General features: G+C 36.8%; 1 long non-coding RNA gene and 1 other non-coding gene across 3 annotated transcripts; one reads left to right on the top strand and one right to left on the bottom strand.

Moving 5' to 3' along the window:
* Positions 1-1,374: 1,374 nt before the first annotated feature.
* LOC145560883 (small nucleolar RNA R71) lies at positions 1,375-1,481 on the top strand. Its single transcript, XR_014093479.1, has one exon. It is a non-coding gene; the product is annotated as a small nucleolar RNA R71 (small nucleolar RNA).
* Positions 1,482-6,156: 4,675 nt separating this feature from the next.
* On the bottom strand, positions 6,157-7,600 carry LOC145559670 (uncharacterized). 2 transcript variants are annotated; one of them, XR_014092856.1, is made up of 3 exons: positions 6,998-7,429; positions 6,776-6,893; positions 6,157-6,525 (listed from the first exon to the last, which is right to left on the bottom strand). It is a non-coding gene; the product is annotated as an uncharacterized LOC145559670 (long non-coding RNA). The 2 variants fall into 2 exon arrangements; XR_014092855.1 differs by lacking the exon at positions 6,776-6,893 and having other exon boundaries at positions 6,998-7,600.
* Positions 7,601-9,012: the final 1,412 nt, after the last annotated feature.

Below are 9,012 nucleotides of genomic sequence, written 5' to 3' on the forward strand. Positions count from 1 at the left end.
TAGGAATCAGGCAGAACGTAGCTCTAGCCGAACCTCGCACAAGTGTGTGTATACCTAAAAAAGGTCTTTTTAAGGGTTGTAACGTGGTTAGGCTAAAGGTTGAAGAAAAAAGGGATAAAAGGCTCAAGACCCTAGATAAGCCCCCTATGTATGCAACTTTGCTTTTGAATATTTACATTTTTATGCTTGAGTATTCTAATTTTTAAATTATTTTTTATATTTTTTTGCTTTCTTTCTTTTTTTTTCTTTTGCATTTTTTTTAATTTGTTTTTATAAGTGTGGGCAATCCCGATCATGCGGTCTATCACTCACTTGGCGTTCATGTTTCTCAGGAACGGTACTGAGCACTCGATAACAACGCAATCTGGGACGTGTTCATATCAAAGACATTTTCATGTCAAAGACATTGGAAAACTTGCCCTTTTGTACAATTTTATTTATTTTTTTGCTTATTTTTTGTTATTTTAATCTTTTGAAGTCACTCAAGATTTTATGAAATTAAAAATTGCATAAGTTGCACACCATCCCATCCCAAGGTTAGGTAGATATGGGTTAAAAAATGAAATGATTATCATTAGACGAGGCTTAAAGTGGTTTATCAAAAAAATATTGCATATTTGAAGGGTGAAAGGTGATATGATGTGGCTACAGAGGGTGCCTCTAATCACTGGTAGACCTTTTGCTTAGTTTGACATGGTTTTTTTTTTTTTTTTTTTTTTTTTTTTTTTTTTTTTTTTTTGCAATCCTGTGATCATATGTAAGGAAATAAATACTCATTATTATTAAAGGGAAAAAGAAAAAACCTAGAAAATAAATCTAAGGGAAAAGAATGGTGCCTATGCTTGACTTATTGGTGACGGCATGGAGCTTGTTTGTTTTGTGGATGGGGTTGGTTGTATTGGTTTTGAGGGGGGCCTTGGTTTTGTTGCTTCCACCCCGTGTTTTCTTAGGGTTTTCGACTTTATTGTAGGGTTGGGAGTATTGCTCATTTCTTTTTCCAATGATCGTCGCTTGTTCTTGGTTAGTTGACTTGCAATTGAAGGATAAGTGATCATTTCCTCCACAAGTTTCACAAGACATGACTTGTTAAGAAGAGCTTGGAGATGTAAGGGTAACTTGATCTAGCATGTGAGCTAGCATATCAAACTTTGATTCAATAAGTTCTATTGCACTAAGATCGTGGATTTCCCCCTTCTTTAATTGATGTTACCTTCTATCACCTCAATATGCATAGTGCTTTACCACTTCTTCAATTATCATGTATGCATCATCCACCGATATGTTTTTAAGGCTACCATCGGCCGCAAAATCAAGGTTGGCCCAGAAGTAAGAGTAAGACCATCATAAAAGCTTTGAATAATGATCTATTATGTGAAACCATGATGTGGGCATTTTCTAGTCTAATCCTTGGAACGCTCCCAAGCTTCACTTAACGTTTCATCAATCTCTTTGTTGAAATTGGTGATTTTTCTTCTTTGTTTAGCGGTCTTTTTTGGAGGACAATACTTTTCATGGAAAGCTCTAGTGACTTAATCCCAAGTGCTCAATGATCCCTTTTCTACTTTTCTTAACCAATGCTTTGCTTTGTCACGGAGAGAGAATTGAAACATGTGCATACAGATGAACTCTTGCGTAATGTTATTTTGCTTGATGGTTGTGCACAACTTCAGAAAGTTGTCCAAATGAGCAAAAGGAAACTCTTGAGAACTACCCCCAAATTGATCACTTTGAATCATACGGATGATTTGAAGGGAAAGCTCAAAATTATTTGCATTCGTAGTGGGGAGACGTATGCTACTCCTTAGTTAGAATGCGTTAGGGTGGTCACAATCACGAAGAAACGGTTGAGGAGGAGGAGGAGGATCGTTATCACCCACGTTATCTTCTTCATTGTTCCTGAGAACCTCTTCCGAGTCGGAATCCGAATACACCATGGAGAATTCCGGAGTACCTTGCAAGAATATCCTTACGTTCCTTAAGGTCTTGTTCAACTCTAAATCAATGGAAATAAGCAGTGATTGCTTACTCTTTCGTGTCATGTAAAGTCCAACAAAGCTAAGAAAACTTTAGCAATGACTATCACAAGTTAACAACACAATTAAGTAAAAATAAATAAGAAAAATTATGATACAAATGTACACACTTAGACTCATTCAACAATAATACATTCAATGTGACTTTGCCTCCCCGGCAACGGCGCCAAAATTTGATAGACCGTCGTCGAGTCTACCAAAGATAAAAGTCCTATATTGTTCTCACTAACTAATAGCAAGGGTAATAAAGGGTAAAAACCAAGAGAGACGTTGAATCAACCACCGAGATACTAGAGTTTATATAAGCTAAATGAAATATATATTGGATTGGTTTTACGCAACATGAACCAATTCAAATTAACTAAGGCTAAGGAGAGATTAACAATATTTAGAGGATTCTAGGGCTTGGGATATACCACTCAACTTCATTACAAATCACAAATATCATGTAGCAAACAATGGTAAATTAAGGGGATAGTATTGGGGAAGTCAACTAAAGCACCCAACTACTCTCTTAAGCTAGAGGGATTACTAAAATCATGAATACAACCTAATCTTGTGGTTACAAAGCATAAAATAGGTACTAAAGCATAATAATGATGACAAAAACATTCCCTTGACTGAAAATTCCCATTCTCATGGAATTTCAAGTCAATTAAGCATAAGCGAGCTAACTCAACTTCATCTCTCGATCCTTCGTTGAGAAAGCTTGGATAATAGTTCTAGCAATGGCCGTATACAAGAACTAAACAATTAAACCACTTAAGCTCAACTAATTAACACTTAACAATTACAAAATTAACACATGCAACAAGTAATTAGTGATTACATTGAGGGTTATACCCAAACCCTAGAAAATTTTAGATTACTCACAATCCATGGAGATAAAAGCAATTAAGGTTTTCAAGCTACTCATGAACAAGATTCAAACTAAAGATTAAGCTAATTAACAATCTAAGCAAACAAGAATTAAACAAATAATCATCAATTAAATCTTTTAAATTGGAAGAGAAAAGTAAGAAATGTTACTAGAAGCTTCAACTTTAAATAACAATGGTGGAACTTGTCTTATGATTGACATTCAAATTTCCAAGCTAATAATTAAAATCTAACATATGATTTGACAGTATTTTTATTTCTAATACTACAAACTAAGAGAAAGCTCTAAAAGCTTGGATTCCCGTACAAAAGAGCTAAGGGGAGTATTTATATGACCCCCAAATAAAAAGGACGGAGAAAACAAGAGTCCGACACGTCTGCAGGTCAGCACGGAATGGTCTTTGGTCTTAAAAACTCAACGAAAACACTAACAACCCCTGAAGCAAAGGATACACACAAAATGCACGATAATAGAGTAAAAGTGAACCAAAACACTAATTTGTTCTAGTAAACAAGGTTCAAAATCGCCCTAAAATCATATCGAATAACAAGTTATCAGATTATAACGACGGCAATTGGGCGTCTAGGTCCTCTTAGTAGGAGAAGCTAACATTACAAGACTAGGAATGTCCCTTTACTAACAATAGGGAGAATGCCTTTGTTGTTTACAAGGCCACTTAAAGAGCGAGATTGTGAAAATGCATGGCCGTGCTCGGACGGATTTTAGAAATCATCTGTTTATTGGTAGTGAAACTCGGATTTTGAGAAACACTTCTAGACATAATAAGGATGAAGAATAATCTTACCTTATAGTTCATAAAGAGACATTAAGTGACATAGGAAAAAGGTTATACACTAAAAGCACACTTGTCTAGAAAAACAAGTGGGAGATTAAAAGGAATAGTGTCCTTCGAATAAGGGTATTATTCTGATAGAGGGTTCAGAATTATTAGAAAGCTAATTATTCAGTGAGGTCAAGAGATCAAAATTCCAAGGTCGAGGCCGCTTTCGATCAATAATATTAATGTATAATTAATATTATAGCTTAATCTTGAATGAACCCTTCGGGTCACACCCAAGCAACAATGAAACCGACATGATAAATTAATTTGGAAGCATATAATGAGTCGCTCAAGTAATTAATATTTAGACTCAAATATCGAGCTAAGAGCGTCGAAATTGGAATCGAAATAATAAAAGATGAGATGGTAAAATCACTAATTAATCAACAATTACCAAAATACCCCTAGCATCGGAATGCCCCAAATTAACCGAAGCCTAGGGGCATTTGATATACCTAAGGTGGCTAGAAAGAGCACCAATCCGAGCCTAGAATGGTGATATCTACGTGTGCTGGTAGGGGCACAGCAGCATGCCAAGGCCAGCAGCCCGCACTTGCGTTCGTGGCTTGATGGGCCGAGGCAGCAACACCTGCACGCCATGCCAAGGCCAGCAGCTAGCTGGGCTGAGGCAGCAGCCCACCTCGGCTGCTTTGGTGCCCAATTGAGGGTGCCACGTGGCAGCACCTTATTAGTGATTTGGTTGGCATAGGTTGCCGGATATAAGGGGGTGCTTTGGGATCAAGTTTGGTCCCCTTTTTTCCTTGTGGTCCTTACCTAACTCTTCTCCTAAATGTGCCACTTGTTGATTAATTAGTTGTTGGATATTTAATTGTATTTTTGTTTTAAAAATAAAGACAGAATATTGATTCTACCAACTCTCCCACATTGATGGGAAAGAGGATTTCACTCATGATTTTCCCTATAAATACCCATGTTGGGGTGTGGGAAAAATCACTTGAGTATGGTGTTAGAAAAGACATCACCATTGACAAAACCTTCAAACACATTTAATTACTCGAGTAGTTTGGTCGGGCTTAGCTAACATCTAAGCAATAGACCTTGTCGGGGTCGTGTTGCGGGTGGATACCATAGGAGGTTTTAGCCCGTCAAAACTCAAGATTTCCCAAGTAAGATCTCGGGGTACGAGCAAAGTACGCTACGAGGGTAATTTCGTCTTTCTTTAATCACTCTTGTTAAATATGTTAATTATGTCTTTTGATTATATTAATTGTGAGTTTGATCTTGGATTGGGTTTTATTTCGCGATGAGTCGGACTCATGAAAACCCAACATTAAGGTGGGTAGATTTGGATTTGGTGGGGGTTCGGTTAGGGTTTAGGTTAGATGGGTATAGGTTTGGGTTAGGCGGTAGTGGTCGTTCTTGTTAATAGTTGTCTAGGCTAAGGGTTAGGGACTAGTTGGTGGTGGTAGTTCGTGCTAGTGGTGCCTTGAGGTAAGGATAGTAGCGGTGGTTAGGATTAGTTAAGGTGGTGACATGCTGCACTAGTGGTGCGGCGTGTTTATTTTTTTTTATAAGAAATTTCCAACAGAAATTATGTCTGAATTTTCGTCAACCAGTTCTGACGAAATTTGGCAACCCGTTTCCGATGGAATTTTCGTCGGAAGAGGTCGTTTTTCCTGCCCTAATCAAGGACATTCCAAGGCACACTTATTCGTACTATTCTAAAGCCCTAAGCTGCCAACCCTTTTCTGACAACCAATTCCGATGGAATTCAGAGTGTTTCCGACGAAATGAACTATTTTCTATTAGTGGGAAAGTCATCCTTGGACAAAACGGCCGATCGCGGCTCAACTTCACATATTGAGTACCTAGGTACTCATCCTACGGGTTCCCATGCTGAATAAAGGAAGCTGCCCCTGCCTCAGGAGGACGAGCAGCAGCCTACGTCGACTCCGACTCTTGAGAGGCGTCCGTATGTTCCCCATATCCCAAAAGGTACTAGTACATCTTTGTTTTCTATTCTTCTGAGTTAATTTTTATCAAATCTCTTCTAACTTGTGTCTTTACTCACTACTACCAAAAAAAGCTAGAGACCCGTTAAAACATACCTTAGAGACCCATTTATGACGGGTCTCTTTCTCAGGGGTCTCTTTGGTAAAGAGACCCCCTCATTATGGGGGTCTTTTTTAATAATAAATAGACCCGTTAATAGAGATAAGGGGTTTGTTTGGTGTGGTGTATAACTGATGCACTTCAAAGGGAAGGGACTCGTTATTTGCAATAGGGGGGGCTCTTTAATGGGTGTCAAAAAACCATATATATTAAATAACGGGTCTGATTAATCCTTTTTTTTCAAAAAAAAATAATAATTTTCATATTTATTAAAATTTATATTTTGTACCCTAAAATAAATAGCTGATTTTTTTGTCAAATTACGAAATTACAATTTAACATCATTAGTATTTCATTTAAATAACAACAATAGTATTATACATCATTTACAAAGCTACAGATCCAAATTTACAAGTATATAATTACAAAACAAAAAATTGCAACTCTTTAATTCAAAAAGTTATATAAACATTTTGTCAAAAAAATTAAATTATACAAACACAATGCCTAAACGTACAACATACAGTATATAATTTCTAACTAAATTCAATTAACATTAATCTTTCAACCCCACGCACCAAAGTTCTACAGTCAACAAATTTGCAAATTGTGATTCTTTGGTTACAAAATACTCAAGAAAACCACGCATAATTATGTATTCCTTCCCATAGTTGAAAATTTTCGTCCACTATCTCCATCTATTTCAAATACAACAATAATCAAGAACAACCCAAACTAATAATAAAAATACCATCCATAAGGAAAATTGGACATAAAAATTGAGAATAAACTAAAATATAAATTAATCATTAATTTAAAGAGAATTCAAATAGTCCAAGTTTATGAATATGAAATCCCCAAAATAAAGATCAAGAAAACTCAAATCCAAACCCAAACTGATAGATCTAAAAAAACATAAAGAGTTATCCACCCTAATTACCAAAATACCTTCATTTCTTTGAACAAATCACAAAAACAAAAAACCCAAAAACCTCCATCCTAACTGACATCAAGGCCAATTTAAAACGGCAAACAAGCTGACCATGCACGATTTAAGGTTTGAATTCTGCAATTTTTCAAACAAAAAAGAACATAGACATCATTGTTGAATCCCAACATACGATCTAAGAGACGGAGTAAAAATCACGAGTGAGAGAGAAAACTATATACCTTAGAGCATGATTTTCTTATGGAGATGGTAGGTGTCGCATCAACAATGAGTGAAATTTTTTATAGCTTGAATAGAGAAAGTAAATAGAAGATAGTCGGCGGATTCGGATGAGCGAGAAGATGAGCATTTTAATTTGGGCGTTGAGGTTAGGGTTTTGAGCAGAGAGAATGCCAAAATATATAAATGAGGAACATGTGAATTTAGATGAGAATATAGAATTAATAAATAAAAAAAATAAGAGTAATAAGAACCCCTGTTGGGGTTTTTTCAAAAAAAAAAAAATAACAATAATAAGAAATGGAAAATAAGAGCAGAGCATGTGTTAAAGGACGAAGGAAGAGACCCGTGAAAAAAAATTTGATAACGGGTTTCATATCCTTTCATCTTTTATTATTCAATCAAGTGTGTGGGCCCTAGTATACCTAAGAGACCCGTTGAGTGCATATTTAGGTCTTTTATATCTCATATATTCTTATCAATATTTTATTATTCAATCAAGTGGTGGGCCCTAGGATATATAAGAGATCTGTTATATTAAATATTGGATCTCTTTCATCAAACTGACCCGTTCGTTAAATTACGGGTCTTTAATAAGCGGTATGTTTTCCAAGTTTTGCAGTACTGACTTTATAGACAATTATGAGGAGATAAACATTAAACTCCCTGGGACTTCTTTAACTAGGGCCGAGCGTAAGGCTGTCCGGGATGTTATTCAACAGGCCGTCCGGGTAGAGACTCAGAAAAAATACTGGGGTATCCACGATGGGCACCTCGGTCCAATGATCAACAGCTATGTTGAGGTACCCAAACTCATCTTCTTCTTTAAAACTTGGCCAATTTCCTTTATCTTCTCTTTTTTTTACTTATTTTTGTTTATTCGTCCATTGCTTCTTCTTAGGCTCTTTGCCTTATAGGACTAGCGTCCGCAGTAGAGGCGCGAGATTCAGTCGGCTTGAGACTACCTCCGTCGCCTACAGGACGAGAACACTGGCCTGCTGGCTATTAAACAAGTCCGCCACCAGACCGCGATGAACGCCTTAGTTAAGAAAGAAGCCAAACGGACTGAAGACATTGTCAAAATTGACGATGCTCTTAAGTAGGAGCGGCTCGCCAACGAGGCTCTCACCAAAGAGAGGGACGAGGCTGTCACTTAAGAAGCCAGTTGGAAGGAGGCGGATGAGGCCTCTAAAAAGCACAAGGCAGAGCTAGACACCGGCAGGGAGGCCTTGAAAACAGCCTTAAAGGTCGCAGATGATCGGAACCAGGAGACTGAGCGTCCACTACACCAAAAACTGGATTAGAGATCGCAAGATATAGAACGGTTACCAAAGATAGGCGTTCTTCAGGAGAATATAGAACGTAATTATATAAGAGACGTTCTGTATGTTAATACATATGGTACGGTTATCATAGTTAACCGTTCTTTATTTGTTTTTACTCAATTAATTAAAAAGTAATTATTAATTAATATAAATGATATAGAGCGGTCATCTTGACAACCGTTTTGTACTGTACAATAGTATTAATTACAAGTATTTTTTTTCCTTAAATTAGGAAAAAATTATATACGGAGTACTCCTGAAAAAAAAAAGAAATTATTTACTGAGTAATAATGTACCATTGTACCCAAATTGAAGCATGCGTTCATCACTTTCACTAGAATACCTTGAAAAAAATAACAAAGTACTTCAAAAAGTGGAACCTCCACTATCGACCATCAGTATTAAAAAAACCGCCAGCCGCTTACTGTTTTGTTCCACCGCCGCACCGCTGCTCCACCGCCGCGCCATTGCTCCACCTCCGCACAACGTCTGCAGCACCGCACCTGTTCGCTGAGGCATTGAGGTAGGCTCAAATTTTTTTTTTCTACAAAGGTTCGAATTTTTCTTGTCATAGAGAAATTGGATTTTGATAATTTGTCAATCTTATTGCATGAATCATTCGAATTATGATGGAAATAGAAGTAAATTTGTAGATAACATCTATTAAAGTAAATTACAATTCGAATTTTAGG

This window comes from Chenopodium album, chromosome 9, assembly GCF_948465745.1.
Source record: "Chenopodium album chromosome 9, dcCheAlbu1.1, whole genome shotgun sequence".
Lineage (NCBI taxonomy): Eukaryota > Viridiplantae > Streptophyta > Magnoliopsida > Caryophyllales > Amaranthaceae > Chenopodium > Chenopodium album.